At 41.1% G+C, this 24,807-nt stretch overlaps 1 protein-coding gene across 4 annotated transcripts in view; it reads left to right on the top strand.

The window, feature by feature from the left end:
• The window catches only part of ACSL3 (acyl-CoA synthetase long chain family member 3), a 67,776-nt gene that overhangs the window by 404 nt on the left and 42,565 nt on the right, over positions 1-24,807 (top strand). For 2 of the 4 annotated variants that reach the window (XM_072995971.2, XM_072995970.2), the window contains exons 2-3: positions 23,574-23,672; positions 24,459-24,540. The gene's annotated coding sequence lies outside the window, so the exon portion shown is untranslated. Of the gene's footprint in view, positions 1-354; positions 468-15,577; positions 15,680-23,573; positions 23,673-24,458; positions 24,541-24,807 lie in introns of those variants that run through there. The other 2 variants (XM_078389210.1, XM_020795483.3) reach the window with 2 other exon arrangements.

Raw genomic sequence — 24,807 nt, 5'->3', positions numbered from 1 at the left:
CGGTTGGTGGGAGCCTCCCAGGCGCTGGCTGACAGAGAGCAAGAGCAAGAGGGAGGGGGAAGAAGGAAGGAAGGAAAGAAGGAAGGAAAGGAGCCAGCCAGCCACAGACAGACCCAGCCCTCAGGAGGAGAAAGGGGAAAAGAGGAAGGGGGTCTGGGCCCAACCAGTTCAGGGTTAGGACCTCAAAAAGTGAACGTGCGAAAGGGGAGCGGGGGCGGGCGGGCTCCGAGTTGGGGGGGGGAGATTCGCAAGGCCTGTTAGATTCAGGATCGCCCAATTTCATTCCGGGGTGATTGATGATGAGCAATCTGCCACCAAGGCAGACGTCAACACTTTCGTTCTTATTGGCATCAGGGCTGATGGAAGAAGGGGAGCCAGACTGAAATCGAGAGGGTCTCCCTTGGACTAACCACGTTGTCGGGTGGCACTGGTACCCAGACTTGCTTTCCACTCCCTGCTGGGCAGAGGTACCTGTGACCCGCCTGTATCTTGTTGGGGTGGTGTAGAAACTCCCTGCCTTGTGTCTGATAGGTGATGGTGCCACATGTGCAAGCCATCACTTAAACGTTTTCCAGCCATAAATGAATGTGTGCAAGCTTGTAGCTGCAGTGAAAGCCTATGCCTGTGCCCAGTGTATTTTTCTCCCTAGTTTAGGTTTAGGGTTATGGTCTCAGTTATCTAATAACTTTTGACCTTCTTTGTCATGTATGCAGAAGTAAAATGTGGTTCTAATTTATGTTCGTGAAAGTGGGTCTTGCAAAGCTTATAGTAGTTGGCATAGACACACTCCCCAGTTCTGTGGTTGCTATCATCACTGCAAATTGGAGTTACAGTCTGATGCACAGAGCATTAATTTTCTGTTTCCATAGGCTGGTATGGCCAACACCAGTTCTTTTTTTAGTGTGAAGGGAAGAAACTTGAATAAGTCATTGTGTAACTTGATTAAAAGTGTGCATTTTAATGTAAACATGCTTTGAAAAAAGGAAACTTTTTAATATTGTACTTTGTTCATTTTGCTGTGTGCAGAAGGGTTTGTAGGCTACCCTCTGTCATATATGTATATGAGGACAAAGGTCATGCAAACCTACCTACTTGGGGAATCAACAAAAATCTTCTGACATCTTGAACAATTTTTATTTGGTGTAAGCTGTTGTGGACTGTAACCTCTTTCTTCAGATGCGCCTATCTATGAAAACTTATGCCAAACAAAACTTGTTAATTCTGAAGTTGTCACAAGACTTGTTGTTATTGTTGCAACAGACTAATGCACCTACCCATTTGGGCATTTCTGCTTTGCAGTATGTATGCAGTTTAACATCAACTGCTCTGTTGACAACAGCATATTGACACTGTATTGTGTCACCAAAAAGTGCAGGTGGGGCTTCAGTATGCTCCAGTAATACATATTATGTATGTTTTGGGTATTTGGAGAAGTTGAAGAATGAACTTGGTAAGGACTGGCTACCATGCTGTTATTGCAAGTTTTCAGAGGTTTGGTGAGAAGTTTGGAATGGGCATTATAAAAAGAGGACTACAACTGATGTGATAATTTACACTGGCTGGTGAAATGTGTATAGAGTGTGTATCATCAATGAGGAAGACAACCTTTACTTTACAGATACATGGCACTTCCAGCCATTTATCTGTTTTTATCTGAGAGTTGGAATGGATTTGAAGATGATAATTGATTTAAACTAGATCAAGATACAATAGATAAAGTGATGGATTATGCCTCCGGAGACCTGGTTCAGATCCTCACTTGGCCATGCAAACTCACTAGAACAATGATAAAGCACTATTCGAACATATTACATACTCTGAAAACATTATTAGGGTTGCCATCATTTGGAAGTGACTTGACCGCGCATAACAATGGACTGAAATTATATCAGATTAATTAAATATTAATGTTTATTGCAAAGCTTTAACATAAGATATTTCTTCAAAATGTAGCTATAGTTTTTTCCTCCATGTGAGTCATATTCCTGTGCTATATTATGTTTTCACAAAATAATTCAGAAATATTAAATAACATAGGCTTGTCTTCTGATACCAAATTTTTTTTGCAGATAAGTTATAATAGACCTTGCTGTTTCTAGCCTCAAATGGGCACAAGTGAGCCTTCAGAAATCCTTAGAGTGTGAAATCATGAGACTTCAGAATGTAACTTTAGTAGTTTTTTTATTATCACTCTTAAAATTTCTTGTGGCTACACTACAGATACTCCCTTGTGATGAGTTATTTCTTCCCAATAAGGAGATCAGAACTTTCAAAATGTACTAACATCTGGGAGTATTATTTCTATAGATGTCACCAACAACCAAAAAACTAAAGGTAAAAAACTCATATAGCAACAATACACACTTATGCAGCTTGCAGAGAGAGATTATATGCAACTGCTTCATTCCAGCTCTTCTGTTACATGTACTAGGATTTCAGTTCACATGTAGTTCTAACCAGCAGCTTCCCTGCTTCCATCTTAGGAAGCATTGTACAATGCAGTCAGTGTTTTTGCTTTCGAAATGAATTACATAGCTCCTGGTCATGTAAGGATCAACGTGCCCTATAGTACTGTAAATACACTTCTCCCATCAACAACACTGGGGTTACAGGTGCCACACCCCCATATAGTGGATTTTTTTATATAACACTTTGGCCCCCCAAATGTAACTACAAAGCACAAAAATTTTTACACACAGACACACACACACACACACACACACACACACACACACACACAGTGAGTGAGTGAGTAAGAGAGAGTTTTCTCTCTATTGGAGCTCTCTTCCATAATGTTGACAATCCTCTCCTTACAGTACCATGTGTTAATGAGCCTTACAGGACCTTATGACCCCCTGATCTAGAGGAAGAATGACAGATGTGTTTGGGAGCAAGTAGACCACTTTGGTGCCTTCATTGTTGAACTCATGGGGTTCTGGGTGGCCAGGGGTACAGTATTTATTTATTTAAACAAAAATCCATGTATAAACAAAACCATGCTGAAGCACCCTCTAAATAGGCAGGAACTAAAACAATGTAATTAGTCATATACTACTGGTAATTTGTTGTGGATAGGTCTTCTTTTCAAGTGCATATACTAGTGGCACTTGATTCCTAATTGCATGTTTTGTGCCATATCTTCTGCAGAGGTCCTACATACCAGATTTGACCCTCAGCTAAATTCTGCAGGGAAACAAATACCTGGGGACTGCACTAGCAAAATCTTTCTGAATTGGAGCAATTGTTTTTAACAATACTCAGGCTCCAGTAGGTAGTATACATTTCTGTAAGTGAAATATGTAAATATGTGAGTCACAGTGGCAAATTGATGGTAATTAATGAGGTTTTGGTTCTGTTCCTGGACATGCATGCAGTCATACTCCAGAATGCAACTGGGAGCCAGTTATTAGTGGCAATTTGTTGTCGTATCTTCAGCCATTTCACTTATGCAAGTGTAAAGTGCCAGTTAATTCTGATCAGGGAGCTGTAATTAGAGTCAATATGCTGAAATCAGTGGGATTTAAATCAGTCACATCTTGTTATGTCCCATTGATATAGATCGGTGGTTCCCAATCTTGGGTAACTCAGGTGTTCTTGGACTGCAGCTCCCAGAAACCCCTGCCAACACAGCTGGTGGTAAAGGTTTCTGGGAGTTGCAGTCCAAGAATATCTGGGGGCCCAAGGTTAGGAACCACTGGATTAGAGGCAGAAAAGGATGAATAATATGCAAAAGACCTATGTTTTAAACATCTGGGTTACCCAAGTTTGGGAACTACTTAGTAGCCCAACATTTTAAACACTTCTACCTTGAAATAATACTGTCAGCATCAACTTATCTAGAAAAAACCCAGTAGATTTTAGAGGATTCCTAGAAGTATTAGATAATACATAGTGGCTTAGTTAGGATGTAACACTGCATAGTCTGGCTTTGCATGTAACAGCCTTGGACTCATACGTTTCTCCTTTGAGGTATTTTACATACCTGTGAGGTATGTAGCTCAGTGGTTCCCAATCTGGAAGCTTTCGCCTCTTTTTAAAGTTAGCTGTAGTTTAGGGTTATGTCAAACCCTACCTGTAATTAAGCTGTTTGGCCGTGTTCTGAAGGTTTTTCTTCCTAACGTTTCATCAGTCTCTGTGGCCAGCATCTTCAGAGGAGAGGAGTCAGAGCACAGACAGAGTTCTGATTCCTGTCCTCTGAAGATGCTGGCCACAGAGACTGGCGAAATGTTAGGAAGAAAAACCTTAAGAACACAGCCAAACAGCTGGGGAAACCCACAACAACTATCATTTTGATATTTGCTTCTTTCAGAAAAACACTGTCAAGATTAAACATTTTGTCCAGCTTCCCACATAACACAATACTGTTTTTTCATTTAAACTTTTTGTTGTTTTTTTAATCAAAAGCATGCCTGCCTTAAACTTTAACCCATATATTCCTCCCTAGTGTTTCCCTCTCCCACCATCCATGGTAAGCTGGTACATATGCCTGTAGCTATAACTATTTCTACACAGTAAAGGTAAGTCATGCTTATAACCACATGAAGGAGAACAAGAGAAAATACATAATAGACAAAAACAGGGAATGGGGAGAAGGAACATAGAAAGTGGCATCTGTCTAGTAGCTTTCACTGTCCTATATCTAAGTCAGCCACTGAACAATACACACACATGCACACATATAACTACTAAAGCTGCCCTTAGGAGTCAGTCTACACCCATTTCCAGTGTTCCTTTACCCCGCAGGTATCCTAGCAGTAGATTGTGTGCTAAGAAATCTGGAACTGTTCCAAGTTAATGTGTTAGACTGTTTCTTGCCAAAAGGGGTCAATAACCCCCTTTTGATACAACTGTAGAGTGGGTTAAAGTCTTTCCTTTTTGGAGCCTCTCCAGCAATTTTTATTTTTATTTTATTTACATTCTTATTTAATTATTATTTTCCAGCATGTTGATAGAATTGCTGTGGCATCCAATGTGTACACAGGATGGGATTCTTTTACATTAGGAGTAGTCACAGATCCAGGGAAGAGTTTGTATTGTTTGCTTCCAAGAATGCAGTTTCATTGGGAGGTGGCTAAGGCCCACAGCTCAGCAGTATAGCCTACAGCACTGGTTCTTAACCTTGGGTTACTCAGGAGTTTTGGACTGCAACTCCCAGAAGCCTTCACCACCAACTGTGCTGGCTGGGGTTTCTGGGAGTTGCAGTGCAAAAACATCCGAGTAACAAAGGTTAAGAACCACTGGCCTACAGTTTTCCCAGCATTTGATTTGCTCAGGTTTGGTACAAGAATATAAAAGCCTCTGTGTTAATGGGAACATCTCAACTGAGTTCATGAATTGGAGTGCCCCTGTGGTTTCTGGGGTTGTTGGGACATCTGGGCCAAACCCAGCCTTTAGGTATGTCTAAGTTGTAGATATTGCTAGAAGGCATTTTGGGGAGAGTTTTAAATTCTGCTTTAAGCTATTTAAGGATTTGAAATACCCGTTCTAGTTGACAAGTTGCATTAGAGTGTAAATTCCCATTTGAGCCCATTCTTGCTGGGACTATTCCATAGTGTGAAGTCTCCATGGGAAAACTCCTGTTGCTATAAATTTATGTCAGGGGAGTTGGCTAATATCATTTGGGCCAGTACAATTTAATTTACATTAATTGAAACTTCCTATTCCCCTCCTCAGTCAGGTTTCGAGGCTTCCTAGTTCTCCCTTTTGCCTCAGAAAAGCCTTTGGGGGCGTTTTGACTGTGCTAAATAGCTAAAAATCACCACCAGATTGGTCCTCATCCTGGCTGTCCTCTCCTGCAGTCCCAAAGCCTTTTCTGAGCAAAAGGGAGTCCTAGGGAGCCTTGGAACTTGGAAGGCAAGAGGATTGAGAGCTTTCAAATAATGTAAATAAAATTTTATTGGTGCTGGATGATGAGGCTGGACTCAGTGATGATCTATAGGGTCTCTTCCAGCTCTGCAGTTCTAAGATTATTTCCGGAACTTACATCATCTGGCGTTTGCCAGCATAAATTTGTGCAAAAGGGTTTTGCCCCATGGCTGTAAGGCCAAATTGTAAAAGGAGGAGTGCAAAGGAGGAGTACATGAATGTGAGTCTCTAATGCATACAACTGCAGTTATGCATTTTATCCTCAGTACTAGTGTGGCATGTTGATCTTCTCTGTTGCTACATACAACCTTTTGAGGTGTTATACAATTCTGATTCTTGGCCAAGTGATACATATACCACTGGTGGGAAACCAGGCAATTTACATGGGATACTAGATTTTAATAATCTAGAGTTCAGTCAGTCCTCACGCCACCAGGAGGCTAGACTGTTATATAGTTTATTTGATTTCTGTATTGGTCAAGTGGTAGCATTCATGTATATAATTATCTTTAAGGTTGCCTGAAGCATGCATTTGCCATAAATAAACTGTAAGCTTTACAGAATTCTGTGAGTTGCTCTCCTGCTTCATTTCTAGCACCTAGAGCAAATAGTTACGTTTTATCTTCTGTATTTGCATTCATCACCCATGATTGCCAGCATGTCCTTTTTTGGTGTGTGAAAATTGCACAAAAGCTTTTAGTTTCTTTTTATTTGGCATCTGTCATTAAGACAACAGAGTTGAATGATAGTTATGTCACTAGTCTTTCCAAAAAGTCTGACTAATATTGTCTGATTTGGCTTATGCAACATCTCACCTCACCATTCCATTTCTTTTAAGCTTGGTGTTTGCAGAGTAAAAACACTTTGTAAGTAGCTGATTGAAAATTTCTTATTCCAGTCCATTTTAGCTTGCTCACATCACATACTGCAATGTTTAAATACTCAGTTTCTTGTTTTATCAGTTCAAGCTTGTATTTAATTTCTCAAGTGGACGTATGCATCCTAGACTGGTGTTTCAACTTTCCCCATTCCATCTGGGAGTGACTCAAACACAATCATTGAAACCCATTAGCATCTAGTTACATTTACAGTTACAATTGTCATAATAAATTAAATATCATAAGCCAGTTTTAAGAACTCTGTCTTCATAGCATTCCTAAAAATAGCAAGAGTAGCAAGTGATCACAGTTGTAAGAGGTGTGTTTTCAGCAGTCTGGAAGCCACAAAAGAGAAAAAACCCGCACCTGTGTGCCTATCAGGAGGTCCTCTGTAGCTGTTGGCAATCTCAGGAGAGGCGCTTCTGAGGAGCTTAATATTCAGACAGGTTCATAATGAGGCATGTAAATCCTTGATAGCCAGGCCCCCAAACCATTTGGGGCTTTAAATGTTAAAACTAGCTCTTTGACTTGGTCTTGGTAAACAACTCTAAGCCAGTGCAGGTCTTTCGGTATTGGAGTCATAGGGCTGCTTGTGTGTGTGTGTTTTTAATGATCTATGAGCTGCTTTGTGCCCCACTGCTGGGAGAAAGGTGGCCCAGAAATACAAACATACAAACAAACATTGCATCAGCTGAATATCCCAGACTCTCTTCAAATATAACTCCACATAGCACATTGTAGTAAAGACAGGATGGAACTAATTGATGATTGTTGCCATGTCAGGTCAACTCAGGAAAGATGCACTAAATGATGTTGTCCAAAAATACTCCTTGTCACTGCCATCACCTGGGAATCCAGGAACAGCACAAAATCAAATGGTACTCAAAGTGTGTGAATCTGACCTGCCTGGTGTATCACAGTTCATTGTAATACAGGTTGAATCCTGTTATCAGAACCTTACTTTTTCCTGACCAGAAGTACCTTCTTCTTCTTGGCATTTAATTTCAGCTTGTTTCGACTCATCCAACCCTTTATCAAGAGAAGGCAGAATTCAAGGGTTTTGACTGCTTACTCAGTGTTAGATGATAAGGTGTAGTAGAGGTGGGTGTCATCAATATAACAGGTGGAACTCCAAGCAGCTTCATGTAGCTACAGTGGTGCTTGACTTACGAACGCCCCGACGTACAAACATTTTGACTTATGAACAGCTCCGTTTGCAAATGAAGCTTTGACTTGTGAACAAAAAAGTGAGGAAAGCAGAAAATAGACTTTGGACTGCCTGGTACTGTAATTTTAAAATATAAAATTTTGTTTAAAAGGTGCTTGGTTTGGTTTCAAGCTGTTTGATTTTAAAGGTGTTCTGTTTAAAAGGTGTTCGTTCCCTGCCTTTCCTGCCCCCCTTTTTTTGACCTAAGATGATTTAAAAAAATTTCTTCCCCTAGTAGTAGAGGACGGATTAACCGGTTTTGCATTAGTTGCTATGGGAACTAATGCTTTGACTTATAAATGGTGCCTCTACATATGAACAAAAAAACAGCCGGAACGGATTAATCTGTTTTCAGTGCATTCCTGTGGGAAATACTGATTTGACTTACAAATGTTTTGACTTATGAACATCTTCTGGGACGGATTAAGATTGTAAGTCAAAGCACCACTGTATTAAATAATATATGGAATAGGATAGAACTCTGAGGGACACCATATACCTAAGGCCATCATGTCAAATAATGCTCCCCCTACGCTGCCTTTTGAGTATTTCTTGAAACCACTGCAGTACAATGCCCCATGCACCCAACCTATTTAGGTTAGCCCAAGAGGATAGCCATGGTCAATAGTATCAAAAGTGGTTGAGAGGTCCAGTAGAACTAATAAAGTTGCATTCCCCTTATCCAAACTGTCCTACAGGTAATCTGTCAAAGCAACCAACACAGTCTTCGTCCCATATTCCTGTCAAAAGCCTAATTGAAATGGAATAATGTAATCTGTTTCATCTAACTGTTTGGAGTTACATCAACACTACCTTCTTAACCAGCTTAGCCAAGAACAGTGCATTTGAGATTGGCATATAATTAGTTGAGTTATCTGGCCATACACTATACTTTAGTACTTATACATCAGTTTTATCTGGATAGCCTGGGCCGTAATGTAGCTAGGGTATATTATTTGATACTGAAAGCCAGATTCTTGGGTCTAAAACAATCTGGCTTTCAGTAGGAAAACTTTTAAAATTTTGTTATGATTATTTGGATCCAAGACTACCTTTATTTCCCTCATGCCCACTGTCCATGGAGCATATGAATCTGATTGGCCAGCTATTCTTAAAGGTAGGCTACCCTGCTTTAACAGCATTAAGACATCATGATTTAGACTGTTTCCTGGCCTGAGATAAAATTGACATGCACACTATGCTTTGGATTCTAGTATATCTTTATTTGCTCTTCCTAAGTCATTCATCAGTAATCATTAAACACCAAAACCGTGAAGTGTATCCAGTCTCAAAGTGGCCTTCCAAAATTTTCTTCAGCAGCAGCAACGAAATGGGGATTTCATACCAAAATTAAATGAATGTCCTAGACATGGTTTGTCAAAATTAAAGTGGACCCTCGACTTACAGACGGCTCGACTTACAGACTTTTCGAGTTACAGACTTCTCTGGCCGCAAAATTTAGTTTCGACTTGCAGCCGGAGAATCGACTTACAGACCAGAAAAAAACCAAAATGGAACAAAAATAGAATAAAAACTGCCAGTTATGGGATTAATTGGTTTTCAATGCATTGTAGGTCAATGGAAATTCGACCTACAGACTTTTCGACTTGCAGCCACCGTTCCAATACGGATTAATTCCGTAAGTAGAGGGTCCACTGTAGAAACAAACAGGGATGGAAGGAATCTTCTGGTAGTGATTCCCAGTGAATGAAAAGGATGTACTACTGGAATGGACCCCCCCCCCCAAATACTCAAGGAAATCCTGCAGTAAACTCTTGCTCTGTATTTTGCTGATATAATAAGCTGGTGTGCAAATAGTTATAACTTCAGACTGTAGGTGGGACATGGGTGATTGATTCTCCCCCGTGGCGTCTTCTGCATAAAAAAGGTAGATGTGAGAGAGTTATGATTTTGCTGGTTCTTGATATACTAATGCTAATCTTGCTTAGTGAGCAGGATCATATAAGTCTGCAAGTCTGAAGCAGTATAGTCTAGATGCAGGCTAACCTCAGTGAACAGCAGGTACCTTGTACTGTATCATGTTCTTGTCTGAGAGAAGCTTTTCTCTCTTCCCATCATTTTCGTGCATCCTAGTCTCTTTCTGAAGCAATGTGGTTAGATACCCAGACCGGGCAACTATAGACTTCTGTTTATCCAGTTAATCCAAGTCATCTACCCAGTGGTCCTTGGCAATAATCCAGCTCTATTTCTAAAGACAAAGGATATCTGTTGTATCTAGGACAGGGGCAGGTGATCTCAGTGGAGCATAGGACCATTTTTCAGATCAGCTGGCAGCACAATGGTTGCATTTCCAGAGGGGTGGGATCAGAGAGGCTTATTCTCATACTCAGTTTTAAAATTTTAAAAAGTTATGCAATGGTTATATAAATGTAAAGGTTGCCACACTGGGTTTATATTAGGTGATAAAAATTGTGTCACTTTAAAAACATTTTATACATTTAAAGAGGCCTCCTTGTACTTGCTAATGTCTGCATTTTTTTAAAAAAGTCTTCAAAACAGAGAGAGAGAGTGTCACAATTCTGACTTATGGTGACCCATGCCTGGTTCTCCTAGCAAGAAAGTACAGTAAGACATTCTTTTTGGTGGTGCTGTAGAACCATGCAACTTGCTCAAAACTACACAGACTGTTCTCCTAGGTGGTACAGAAGGGGATCATACTCCTGAACCCTTGCTGTGCAGGCAGGTACTGCCAGCTAACTGAGCTATCCAGCCAGCTCATGGAAACACAAGGGCCCATTCTTTTTGTAATGTATGAATCAGGCCGCAATAAAGCACAGTATTTATATTTATCTATTTTGAGTGCTCAGTTAGATTTGTTGTCTGTCTTAATTTTGAATGTAAGCTGATACAATTCAGAATGCAGGACCAAAGTCATGATTTTGGCCTTGGAAATGGACTGTAGCCTATCTCATCTTCATGCTTCTATTGATTTCCTTCCCCACATGCTGGTTTGTGCTTACATTTTTTGTTATAATAAATGAATCTGGCAGTTTAGATTTATGTAATATTAACAAAGCAAAATAAGTACTGCTTAGTAGTATAAAGTATCATAATTACCTATGTCTTTCATTTGTTCAGTGATAAAGTAACCATCAACACTAGCCCTTGAGAATTTAACCCCAAATTTACAAGTGTAATTATATACTTGTATATAATCTTTGTTCCTCTACCTTCCCTTACTTTCCTAGCACATAGTTGATTCTGCACACCTGAGCAAATCTTGATATATTTTCTTGCCTGGGTTTCAAAGATATCCTTTGTAATGGATTGCATAAAGAGTTCTTAGTCTCTAGTGCTTGGAAGTTTCCTGCTACAGAAGATCATTCTTCTCCCACAACCAGTCTCCTGAGCACATGGGAAATCAGTGAATCTTTATTAAAAAAAACAGCCCACAGTCCCATCCTCTCCACCCCTTCTCAATCCTCATTGTGCTGTCACTTATGGAAGATAATGATCGCAAAATGATGTTTCCTATGGGTTTTTTTTGCTTTGCGATGATCTGTTACCTGCTTCGCTAACCGATTATCGCAAAACGAAGATTTTCGCACAGCTGATCGGCGGTTTCAAAATGACCGCCAGGTAAAAAAAATGGCCACCCGCTGTTTTCTGGGACGGATTCCTCGCTGCACGGGCAGTGAAAATGGCCGCGCTATGGAGGATCTTCGCTGGACGGTGAGTTTCAAGCCCATAGGAACGCATTAATCGCTTTACGATGTTTTCGTTCTACAGCGATTTCGCTGGAACGAATTAACATCGTAATGCGAGGCACCACTGTACCTGAAAAGACATGTAAACCTCTTGTTAATCCAAGTTCTGGTATTTCCTTCCAGAGTCCCCAAAAACTCTGTGAAAAGTCATACACAATAGGAAAAATCCTGTTAGCATAATTTTGTGCTGGCACAACCCAGATCAGGGGCCAGAAACATATAATTTAAACTAATAAAAAGCTTCTTACCCCCTCCTTTAGGTTCTGAGGTTCCACAGGGCTCCCTTTTGCCCTGGGGAAGCTTGCGAGTGTCTCAGAACATGGAGGAAAGTGTTCAATAATTTATTGGAGGGAACACCACTGGATCACTATTGGTGGTCCTGACCCCACTGCAAGTAATCTGGAAGTGATTTTTTAAAAACCATTAAAGCTCCACTTCTCATTTAGAGGCTCCCAAAGGCTTCCCTGGAGCAAAAGGGAGCCCTGGGGAGCTTGAAAAACTGAAGGGAAGGCAGTTAGGAGACTTTTAATTAAGTTTAATTAAATGTTTCCAGTGCCCAGTTCAGGTTATGCCAGTCCAAAAGGTTTTGCCCAGTGATTGTGTATCAGCTCTAATAACTGAGATAGCAAAAGGTAAATATTATTAAGACTTAACTTGGTTTATACAAATATGTGGTATATATAAATATGCCATTACACCCAGTTATGATTGCCTCATTTCAGACAATGAAGTGTAAATACAAGAAATGCAGCCAAAATGATCAGGGGCATACAACATTTAGAAGGAATATACTTTTTTATTATCAAGACATTACAAAATAATGAGATGTCTATTGCCACCTTGCTTTTCTTATGAAATTTTGTCAGACATAACTATGATGAGCATTGCTAATGTACACATTGTCTTAGGAGTCATGGCTGCTTATATTGGAAAGCTTTATTTTGTAGAGCTGGTGATCATGTAAGTGTAATAAATACAATAATTACTGAGGTGGAGGGAAGGAATATTCTGAATGCATACATACTAGCCTGTATACAGTAGATTCAGTGCTTGATTGTGTTGCTCCTGCTCATCTTTTACTCTAAAATTCCTAAATTTAAAACTAAGATAGAGCCAACATTAAGCTTTCTAGTTGGTCAACCATTTTGGCAGACATAATAATGAACTAAGTAGAACATTGGTTCTATGCATTTTCCACAAGTTTTTCTGATTCAATGTAAACTTAAACACAGGGGTTGCCAATTTGGTCCTCATATGTTGCTGGATTGCAACCCCCAGTATCTCTCATCACTAGCTGTGTTTTCTAAAGCTAATGGGAGCTGTAGTCTAGCAATACTTGGAGTCCCTGATTCAACAAAATATATGCTGTTGTTATCTTGAAGATGCAGAGGAGAAAAGTTGCAGTGCTGAGATTCTGATTTGTTAAACTGAATAACTGAAAGGCAGGGGTTATTATTGGGGATTTGCTGGTAATAAAAGATTGCAGCTCATCGTAAATGTGAAAAGTGAATTATTACTTTATCAATTAAAATTTTATGTATAAGTAGTTATTTGATTGCTAATAAATTGTATGAATATACATCTTATGCTCTAATTTAATGGTAAACTAAACATTTCAATCAAGGGACATGGTGGCGCTGCGGGTTAAACTGCAGAAGCCTCTATGCTGCAAGGTCAGAAGACCAGCAGTCGTTAAGATCGAATCCACTTGACGGAGTGAGTTCCCGTCACTTCTCCCAGCTCCTCACCAATCTAGCAGTTCGAAAGCATGCAAAATGCGAGGAGTAGATAGGTACCACCATAGTGGGAAGGTAACAGCATTCCATGTCTAGTCGTGCTGGCCATGTGGCCATGGATGAGCACCGCGCCCTAGGGTCGGACATGACTGGACTAAATGTCAAGGAGAACATTTCAAACACCTTATTTCATAAAGACTTTTCCTTTACTTACAATATTTCTTCTCTATCTACATATGTGCTGTCCAGTTGATTTTGACTACAGTGATCCTTCCAAGGTTTGCTTGATTCTCAGTACTCACAAGGGTTTACCAGTCCCTTATTCTGGTAACTGTGTAATTAGCTCAAAGCTCCACAAGCGACTGGGCATATAAGCCCATCAGCTGTATACACTCCAAGTGATCTTGGCTGGCTTTTCTCCTGAGAGGCACAGTAGAGCTCTTGGCCCTTGATGATCCAACCTACTTAATTATACTAGCTCAGTCCAACTCCATGGTACTGTTAAAATAATTTGTTGACCATGTACTGAACTAATCTGAGTAGATGGTGCCCACTGTGGGTGGAGTAAAAACATCCTCTCCACGTCTGCTTCATCTTACTTGTCTATTCATTACTAGAATAAACTTTGAAATTAAAAAATCTGTTTGAAGTTTGTGCACCACCTTAGACGGCTGACAGCCAGCTACTGTAATTGAACTGTAAATTTTAGTGGGACTAATGGATAAGAGTGCTGCCTAAGATTCTGCATGTGTCATGAATATCACTTGAAGATGAGTGAAGGAAGCTCCAGCTCTCCTCCTCAAAAAGTGCAACGCTTGAATCACAGGTGGATTATACCCTGAGGCTAACAGTTTATGTTTGTTAGTTTATATATTGCTTTCCTGATGGTTGTTGACAGTAGTTTAGTGTTCACATTTATATCCCACCTTTCCTCAAGTGCATGCACAGCCATGTATATTATGGTTGTTCTCCCTATTGATCCTCACAAACGATCTTGTGAAATAGCTTATGCTGAGAAACAGTGACAGGGCCAAGGTCACCTACAGAATTGCATGCTTAAGTGGGAATTTGAACCCACATCTCCTGAGTCAGCACGGTATGTTCTACTTTTGCTACATCACATTGGTCGGCAGGGCAATAAAATTAGTTGCAGCAGTCTGGAGAACTTGCACACCAGCAGGAGCATAAAACCTAATCCTTTCAGGACAGCAAAGGCGGAACTCTTAATACAGTAGTTGTAGATTTTGAGTTACTCCTAGAGCTAAGTCCACTTCTTAGTCCCAACCAGAGTACAGTATAGTCACTGAATCAGAGGGATATATGCAATTACTGACTCAGTAAGGCCCGTGCATTCAGTAGGTCTGCTCCAGCTGGCCTAACATTTGGATTTATCCCTCAGACTAGGCAGGTTGGCTAAGGCTCATCCCGACCAGGCCGGGAAGTGCGATTTGTTCACAGAAGGTGGAGGTCTGGAGTTTCCCCAAGGGCTGGGTGGGACCGGGTGGCTTGCCACCTGAACCATAACCTTCCCGAAAAGGGCGACGGAAGTTGGACCGCCAGACACTGCTTATCTTTGACCCGCAACCCTTGCGGAACGCGGTAGGGGGGATGGGGTTTGTTAAGTAGCCTCGAACTTGCCCGCAGGGGGGTACCTCCCTTCCCACGGGTTGGAGCCGACGATAAGGCCGGGGCCTGCCGGCTCGAAGCCGCGTGGAAAAAGCCGGCGGAAGCTGCTTTTGTCTGGGTCACAGGTGCGGAGGGGGTGGAGGCAAGTGGCCAAAGTAGAACCGCGTCACAAAGCGGATTTTCCGTTTCTACGGCAACCCTCCTCCTCCTCGGCCGCTTTTAATGCGCGCCCGCTCCGTTAGAGCAAGCCGGTGGCGGTGGGTGTGCCCGGTAGGCCGAGGGAGGGAGGGTTGGAGCGGAGGTCGGCTTCCCGCCCGCTGGAGGGTCCCAGGAATGGGTTGCCCTCAGGGCTCCCGCAAAGCGTTGTCTTGTTTTGACGAGGGCGGCGAGTTCTCTGCCATGCGGGTGATGAGGCCGAGAGACGCTGCGCCATCGCCCCCCCCCCACTTCCGCAGAGGCGCGCGCGCGCTCTTCGGAGGCCGAAGGTGTCCGCTCTAGAATCCAAGTGTCTCAACCCGGGGTATGAGAAAGTGGGAGCGTTCATTTGATCTGTGGCCGTATTTTGGACGAAGATGTCTGTGACAGTGCCCTAAAATATTTTCTTTAATTGTTGTTTCGAGGCAGTGAACGAGGAACACCGTAAGTTTGGATAATATTCGAAAAATAAAATCCACAAGCACTAGAGACGCCCCCCCTACACGTTTTGCTATCTTCTCTTTAAACATTCTGCCCCACACTGCTTTTTTCTGCCATCATTCCTTGCAGATAACCAGTTGCTCCATTCACTGTGTAGTGCAGGGGGCTTACGAAGGTGCGGGAGAAAAACCGCGTTTTCTAATGCTTTGCATTTCAGCTGCTGGATGATTAAAGCTAAGATTACACACCCTTACCTTGAAGTAAGGCACACTGACCTCAGTAGGAACTACTTTTGAGTTGATCACTAGCTAAAATTTGCATTTAATGTGTTTCCAAAGAGGTGGTAGCATAGAATCTTGTGACACTAAACAATTTATTGTTTATTTAAAATAGTTATACTGTACTCTGCCATTTTCCTTAAAAAAAAGAACCCAAGGTGGCTTGCATAATTAAAAATACAACGTTAAATGCTAAAAACAGTAAATTATTCAAATATTTAAAAGAATAATATATGTAAAATGTTAGGTAAAAGCATTACTAAAAATAGATTTAGAGGCAACAAAATATAAACCATCCTGTTTATTGTCTCCTATACAGTCAGTCACTGAAGAAAAGCCTGCATGGAGAGAGAGGTTTTGCCTGCTTGTGGAAGGACAGCAGACTTGGGGCCAGCCTTATCTCCTGTGGGGGGAAGTTCCAGAGTCTGGGAACAGCAACATAGAAGTGTCTGTTCTGTGTCCCCAACAAACACACCTGTGGGGTGGGACTGAGAAAGGTCTCACCTGATGATCTTAACACCCAAGCAGGCTCATAAAGGGGGATGCAGTCCTTGAGATGGCTTAGGCCCAAGCCGTTTAGGGCTTTATAGGTTAGAACTATCACTTTGAATTCTGCCTGGGAACAGATTGGCAGCTAGTAGAACTGCTATAACGGGGTGGTTGTGTCCAGCTCGAGTTAGAAATCTGGCTGCTGCATTTTGGACCTGATGAAGTTTCCTGACACTTTCAATAGGTAGCTCCATATAGAGAGTGTTACAGTAATCTATCTGGGATATAACTAAGGCATGTATCTGTCCAAATCAAACCTCTCCAGGAATGGGCACAGCTGGTGCACTAGTTTTAACTGTGGAATTGCACTCCTAGCCACCGCTGAAATCTGGGCATTAAGGATCAGAGACGAATCTGGAAGCACACCCAAGCTGTTTTCAGAGGGAATGTAACCCCATCCAGTACAGACTGAATCTCTATTGCTTGATCTGCCTTTGGAATGACCAGGAGCAACTCTGTCTTGTTTGGATTAAGTTTCAGTTTATTTGTCCTCTTTCATTACTGGCATCAGATACTAATTGAGAACTGAAATCACTTACTTGGTTTTTGATGGAAAGGAGAGATATTTGTGTGTCATCCGCATACTGGTGACAGCAGATACCAAAACTCTGGACATCTTCTCCCAGTGGTTTACTGTAGATGTTAAATACCATAGGAGACAAAACAGAACCTTAAGGGACATCACAGGCCAGCAACCAGGATGTGGAACAGGGGTCACTTGACACCACCTTCTGAGTTCTCTCCTTTAGGAAGGACCAGAACCACCCTCAAACAGTGCCTCCAAGCCTATCACAAAGAGTAAGTCCAGAAGGATACTGTGGTTGATGGTATTGAAAGCCACAGAGATATCCAGACTTAACAGATTTGTTATAGAATAAGCATTAATGGCTGTAATCCATGAGAGTTTTACTGTTATAAATGTGTCAGTTTTAAATGTGCCAAAAGCCTCTTTGTTGTAATTGAGTGCTGTAAACCACTATCTTTGTGTCATATGTCCATGAGAACCAGATGAACTAGTGGGCAGTGGAGGAGCAAATATTTTGCTAAATGGTTTACTTTATATTTATATCTATAGTTAGTGTATGTTCTGTGTTCTGACACATCAGAGTGATCTTGTGACACATTCTTTGCACTAGTAGAATATGTATCCTGCTATGTGAATAGTGTACACATGTAACAGTTTAGCAAACTGTATACATTTAAAAACACTTGTTGTTGTTTAGTCGTTAAGTCGTGTCCAACTGTTCATGATCCCATGGACCAGAGCATGCCAGGCCCTCCTGTCTTCCACTGCCTCCTGGAATTCGGTCAAATTCATGTCGGTAGCTTCGATGACACTGTCCAACCATCTCATCCTCTGTTGTCCCCTTCTCCTCTTGCCTTCACACTTTCCCAACATCAGGGGCTTTTCCAGGGAATCTTCTCATGAGATGGCCAAAGTGTTGGAGCCTCACCTTCAGGATCTGTCCTTCCAATGGGCACTCAGGGTTGATTTCCTCCAGAATGGATAGGTTTGTTCTCCTTGCAGTCCAGGAGACTCTCAAAAGTCTCCTCCAGCACCACAATTCAAAAGTATTGATTCTTCGGCGGTCAGCCTTCTTTATGGTCCAGCTCTCGCTTCCATACATCATGACTGGAAAAACCATAGCTTTGACTATGTGGACTTTTGTTGGCAAGGTGATGCTTCTGCTTTTTATAATGCTGTCTAGGTTTGTCATCACTTTCCTCCCAAGAAGCAGTCACCTTTTAATTTCGTGGCTGCTGTCACCGTCTGCAGTCATCATGGAGCACAAGATTAAATTTGTCACTGCCTCCATATCTTCCCCTTCAATTTCCCAGGAGGTGATGGGACCAGTCACCATGAGCTTAGTTTTTTTGATGTTGAGATTCAGACCATTTTCGGCGCTCTTTCACCCTCATTAAGAGGTTCTTTAATTCCTCCTCACTTTCTGCCACTACACTGGTATCATCTGCATATCTGAAGTTGTTGATATGTCTTCCGGCAATCTTAATTCCGGTTTGGGATTCATCCAGTCCAGCCTTTCACATTATATATTCTGCACATAAGTTAAATAAGCAGGGAGACAATACTCCTTTCCCAATTTTGAACTAATTAGTTGTTCCATATCCAGTTCTAACTGTTGCTTCCTGTTCCCCATATAGATTTCTCAGGAGACAGATAAGGTGGTCAGGCACTCCCCTTTCTTTAAGCACTTGCCATAGTTTGCTGTGGTCCACACAGTCAAAGGCTTTTGCGTAGTCAATGAAGCAGAAGTAGATGTTTTTCTGGATCTCTCTGGCTTTCTCCATAATCCAGTGCATTTTAGCAATTTGGTCTCTAGTTCCCCTGCCCCTTCAAAATTCAGCTTGTACTTCTGGGAGTTCTCAGTTTACATACTGCTGAAGCCTACCTTGTAGGATTTGAGCATAACATTGCTAGCATGTGAAATGAGTGCAATTGTATGGTAGTTGGAGCACTCTTTGGCACTGCCCTTCTTTGGGTTTGGGATGTAGACTGATCTTTTCCAGTCCTCTGGCCACTGCTGAGTTTTCCAAACTTGCTGGTATATTGAGTGTAGCACCTTAACATTGTCATCTTTTAAGATTTTAAATAGTTCAACTGGAATCCCATCACCTCCACTGGCCTTGTTGTTAGCCATGCTTTCTAAGGCCCACTTGACATCACTCTCCGGGATGTCTGGCTCAAGCTCAGCAACCACACTATCTGGGTTGTCCGGGACATCCAGATCTTTCTGGTATAATTCTTCTGTGTATTCTTGCCACCTCTTCTTGATGTCTTCTGCTTCTATTAGGTCCTTACCATTTTTGTCCTTTATCATGTCTATCCTTGCACAAAATGTTCCTTTAATATCTCCAATTTTCTTGAACAGATCTCTGGTTTTTCCCATTCTGTTATTTTCCTCTATATTGCACTGTTCGTTTAAGAAGGCCCTCTTGTCTCTCCTTGCTATTCTTTGGAAATTTGCATTTAATTTTCTGTAACTTTTCCTATCTCCCTTGCATTTTGTTTTCCTTTTCTTCTCTGCTATTTGTAAGGCCTCGTTGGATAGCCACTTTGCTTTCTTGCATTTCCTTTTCTTTGGATGGTTTTTATTGCTGCCTCCTGTACAATGTTATAAGCTCCATCCATAGTTCTTCCAGCACTCTGACCACCAAATCTAGTTCCTTAAATCTGTTCTTCACTTCCACTCGGTATTCATAAGGGATTTGGTTTAGATTATACCTGACTAGCCCAGTGGTTTTTCCTCCTTTCTTCTGTTTAAGCTTGAGTTTTGCTATAAGAAGCTGATGATCAGAGCCCCAATCAGCTCCAGGTCTTGTTTTTGCTGACTGTATAGAGCTTCTCCATCTTTGGCTGTAGAGAATATAATCAAACTGATTTCGGTATTGCCCATCTGGTGATTTCCATGTGTAGAGTCGCCTCTTGTGTTTTTGGAAAAGAGTGTTTGTGATGACCAGCTTGTTCTCTTAACAAAAGTCTATTAGCCTTTGCCCTGCTTCATTTTGAATTCCAAGGCCAAACTTCCCTGTTGTTCCTTTTATCTCTTGACTCACTACTTTAGCATTCCAGTCCCCTATAATGAGAAGAACATCTTTCTTCTGTGTCACTTCTAGAAGGTGTTGTAAGTCTTCATAGAATTGGTCAATTTCAGCCTCTTCAGCATTGGTGGTTGCTGCATAACCTTAAGAACACTATTTAATGATAAGTATAGTCTAATAACTAAATTATTTTTTAGAATAACTTCTCTTTTAAAAAGGTTTATTGTAAGTGACACCACATCTTTATCTACTTTTAATTTCACAGTAACCCTGTTAGTTGAATTACAAGTCAAGAAAGTACAGTGGTGTCTTGCAAGACAAATGCCTCGCAGGACAAAAAAACTCACAAGGCAAATGGTTTTGGTAATGGGGTTGATGATTCGCAAGACAAATGTTCCTATGGCCGTGCTTCGCAAGACGAATGTTTTCCATTTTTTGTTCCTGCCTCATGTTTGCTAATTTTTAATTGTTTTTCTATGATGTTAAAAAAGTTAAAGTTTTTAATTGAAATTTTTGAAATCACCATATGTATGGCTTTAAAGAGCACTTAATAAACATTTTGTAAGCCAAATTTGACTTTGTTCTGACTTTTTTTGCCCATAGGAACGCATTAATTAGATTTCAATACATTCCTATGGGAAAATGCGTTTCGCAAGACGATTTTTTTGCAAGACAACATTAACAGCAGAACGAATCAAATTCGTCTTGCGAGGCACCACTGAAGCTGCAAGAGTAAGATTTATGTACCAGCTCCTAAACAAGAAAATGTTCAGTTTTGAGGATAATGCATCATTCATCAAGCAGTTTAAAATATTGGTCAGTAAAGTATAGATTATAGGATATTTCTGAAGTAGAGGTCACAGTGCATATCTGCTTAGCTTAAGTTTATGTTTAAAGACAGTGTTTTCGCTTTTTGGTACTGTAGATAATTAACAGCATTTATTTGAATTTCAGTTTCTTGAATTGTAGCTTGTACAGTATTTTTATAATGCCATTGTGTCATAATGAGCCATTTTAAGAATGTGGCCGTTAAGACTGTTTGCAAAAGTTTAATCTCCCTGAGCAGAACTTAGATCCTTTCTCATAGATCCTAAGGCTGTTCATGTTTACCTTTATATAAATCCTGCTGAATACAATTGGGTTTTCTTTAAGGAAAGTTCCAGCATCCTGTCTTCATTTTACCAGCCAATAGCCCTTATATATTTTATTTTATTTGTTTATTTGACTGATATGCCACCCACACTACCCAAAGGTCTCTGGGCGGCTTACAATATTTAAAATACAATGAAAAGACAAAATTATTAAAATGCAATTAAAATATATACTCTAAAAATTGTCATCGGACCCACAGCTGATATTATTTCAATTAAAAGCCTTCTGGAACAAGAAGGTTTTGACCTGGCGCCGAAATGTCATCAGCGTCAGCACCAGACGAATCTCACTCGGGAGGGCATTCCATAGTCTGGGAACAGCTGCCAAAAAGGCTTTTTCTCTGCAAGCTGCCCCTCTTATGTCCTTAAGGGATGGCTCTTTCAAAAGGGCCCCCTGGCTAGATCTTAATTGCTGGGTAGGTTCATATGGAAGGAGGCGGTCCTTCAGGTATCCAGGGCCCAAGCCGTTTAGGGCTTTATATGTCAAAACAAGCACTTTGAATTTGGCCCAGGCAGCAACTGGTAGCCAATGTAACTTAAACAGAATCGGCTTGATACGTTCCCTAGCGGCCCAACCACTCACCAGCCGCGCAGCTCGATTCTGGACCAGTTGCAGTCGCCGGACCGTCTTCAAAGGGAGCCCCACGTAGAGCACATTGCAGTAATCTATGCAAGATGTATCAAAGCTTGTAAGGTGCTTGTAAAGATAATAGCCCCCATTGTTTCCTCCCAAAATATTTATATGTAAATGTATATAACCTTTGACCATTAAATCTCCTTTTAGCTATTCTCCATTTGTTGAGTCCTTCTTATAGCCTAGCCCACTTTCAGGGACACTTTGAAGTCTTTTCAAAGGTACTCCCGCACAACATGCTTCCCATGTTTAATAGTAATAGGGTCCTAATTGCCAGGTTGAGATGCAGCTTATATGTTAAGCTGGAAAAAAGCATTCCTGTCCAAAGCTGCTATTTAAGAATGAAATAATAGGGCTCAGTTTGTGGATCTTTTGGGACAATGGAAGAAACCTTGCTGCACTGACTTTTTAACCCCAGTTGGTTAACAAGCACCAGTTCCGGTTTTGGGATGCCACATATTTTCTGGTAGACTCTTTTCTGTGTTGGTAATGACTGCTGGCGTTACTTCTTGAGAGAAGCAAGCAGTAGTGGCAACTGTTGTCATGTGGCTGTCTCAATTGTGATGTTGGGAGCATTGTGGAGTATTTGTTGCATAGCACTCAGATCCAGCCATCCAGTATGCAGAAGACTTTCCAGGCAGTAATCAGCATAGTGGCTAATTGGCCATGGATTTTGGTATGGGGCTGTTGGAGAGGAGGAACACAAAAGAAGTGTAATCCAGCATATTTCTATGGAATTTTGACTTATTGTTTTATGCTATAACACAGTGGTCCCCAACCTTTTTTGGTCCATGGACTGGCTGGGGAAGGCGGGCCACCCCCGCGCTTGTGCGCATGTGCGAACAAGCATGCACACTCTCTCACACGAGTGTGCATGTGCTTGTGCGCATGCGCAAATGGTGGTACAATACTTGTCTGGGTGCTCACTTGCTCATGCGCATGCACAAACGGTGGTGTGGCGCTTGCATGGCTGTGCTGGAGTGCGCGCGCAGGCGCAAACAGGCTGTGCAGGGTGAGTGCATGCGGGGGGTGGGGCGGGAGGTCTGTCTTGGTGGCCCGGTCTGGCTCAGGCCACGGACTGGCACCAGGCTGCGGACCGGGGGTTGGGGACCTCTGCTGTAACATGATCACTGTGCAGAGCTGGCCAGCTGTCCGAATATGCTGTATTTTCCAACAGCAGTGGCTGTGTGCAGGAAAAGGCTTGAAAAGCTTGCATCACTTCCAGTTTACAGTAGGCCGTTGGTTGTGCAAGCCTATTACTGTTGAGCATTCACTGCCATGAGTAGGATTCAGTGCTTAGCATATTCAAGGATTGTGTTAAAGCCTGAATTGTGCACTTCAGTGTAGATGAATAACAAATAATCTGCTAGCCATGGGCTGGAAGTCAGCATATGCATGGTGACTGCTATGGGTCCCTTCGCTGTATGGATTGTCTTTTAGCTTGCACTATGTAGGAGGTATATTTTACTTAGTTATATTAATTTTTAAATTTTTGTGAGTTTTCCTAGAAGCTTGCTGGCAGATTTCAAATTAAAAATATGGTGCAATGATATAATCTTTCTGAACTAGTACAGAAGTATTTATTTTGTGCATGAGTATCCGATTACTGTAGCACAGCTTGGAGAGTTTACACTTACTTAACTTCTATTTCATTGAAAGGGCAGCAATTAGCGTCTGTTTGTTTTTAACAGTTGCTTTATCGTGTTTGAAACTTTAATCTTTAGGTTTCTTCAACATTGTTTGTGACAAAGCCAGCTGAGGCTGAAGTATCGGGAGACTACTGTTCCTTCAGTACCAACCACAAAAATGAGAAGTCATTTAAGGTTTGATTTTACACCAGTTTAAGTGTTTCTTACAAGATTATCAGATCATTTGATTAATACATTTTTACTCTATGTTTTTCCTTTCCCAGTTAACATGCTCAGATTTGTAAGATATAGTAAAGTGCACAGATTATAATATGTAATAGAAGTCAACTCTATTGATTCTTAGGATATTTACCAGAACTTCTGTCTAACTTTAGCTCAGTTCTTTTCATTTTGATGAACACCTTCTGATTGGTTTAGTTTGGTTCTTTTAAGCTGAATAAAACTTGCTTGTAACTATTTAGGGTTGCAAACACAATTAACGTAACTACCTATTAATGTATGATCATGGTCCGTGGCAAGTTCTAAGCAATCTACTCCCAAACACATGCAGGAAATTTGGTTTCATTTTTTAAATGCTGTTGTAACTTGGATAAATTGTATTACTGTACTAAATTGGTCTGTACGTCCATAGACTGCAAGGTTAGTTTGCAGTGTATTTATATCACTTTCATCCAAGGAGGTGGTTTAGCTCACTGGTTCTTAACCTTGTGTTATTCAGGAGTTTTGGACTGCAACTCCCAGAAGCCTTCACCACCAGCTGTCCTGACTGGGGTTTCTGGGAGTTGCAGTTCAAAAGCATCCGAGTAACAAAGGTTAAGAACCACTGGTTTAGCTTACATGAAACTTGTTTCTAGCATTGGAAATGTAGCATGATCATTTGTGATAAGATAGTTTTCTCTTCTGTCAGTTAGGTGTGTGAAGTTTGTATTGCCAGCTAAAACCATGTTTTTTCTCTTGCAGATACTACAGAAGGTGTTAATGCAAGTTTTGCTAGTGAATTAAAGAAATGTTTAAGGGTTACATCATATAGCAATATGGCTTGGTAAGCAAAGTGAACATGTAGGTGTTTCAATGTGATTTTGAAGGGTTATGAGGAAACATGAATGAGGGGAGTCTCGTTCATATACTAGGTTCCATTCAGTAGACTTGGCAAAAAATTCTAGGGATAATCAGAGTTGTTTCTTACTACACACTTAAGCTTGTTTTTATTTGTTAAGATTATGATATAATGCCTCAGGCAACATCTAGATTCTCTGTGTTGTCCTCTAATAAAAATGTTGACTGAATCATTATGATTTAGTAGGCCTAT

This window comes from Pogona vitticeps, chromosome 3, assembly GCF_051106095.1.
Source record: "Pogona vitticeps strain Pit_001003342236 chromosome 3, PviZW2.1, whole genome shotgun sequence".
Lineage (NCBI taxonomy): Eukaryota > Metazoa > Chordata > Lepidosauria > Squamata > Agamidae > Pogona > Pogona vitticeps.
The sequence above is the reverse complement of the archived record's forward strand: the minus strand, read 5'-3'. Positions and strand labels throughout refer to the sequence as shown.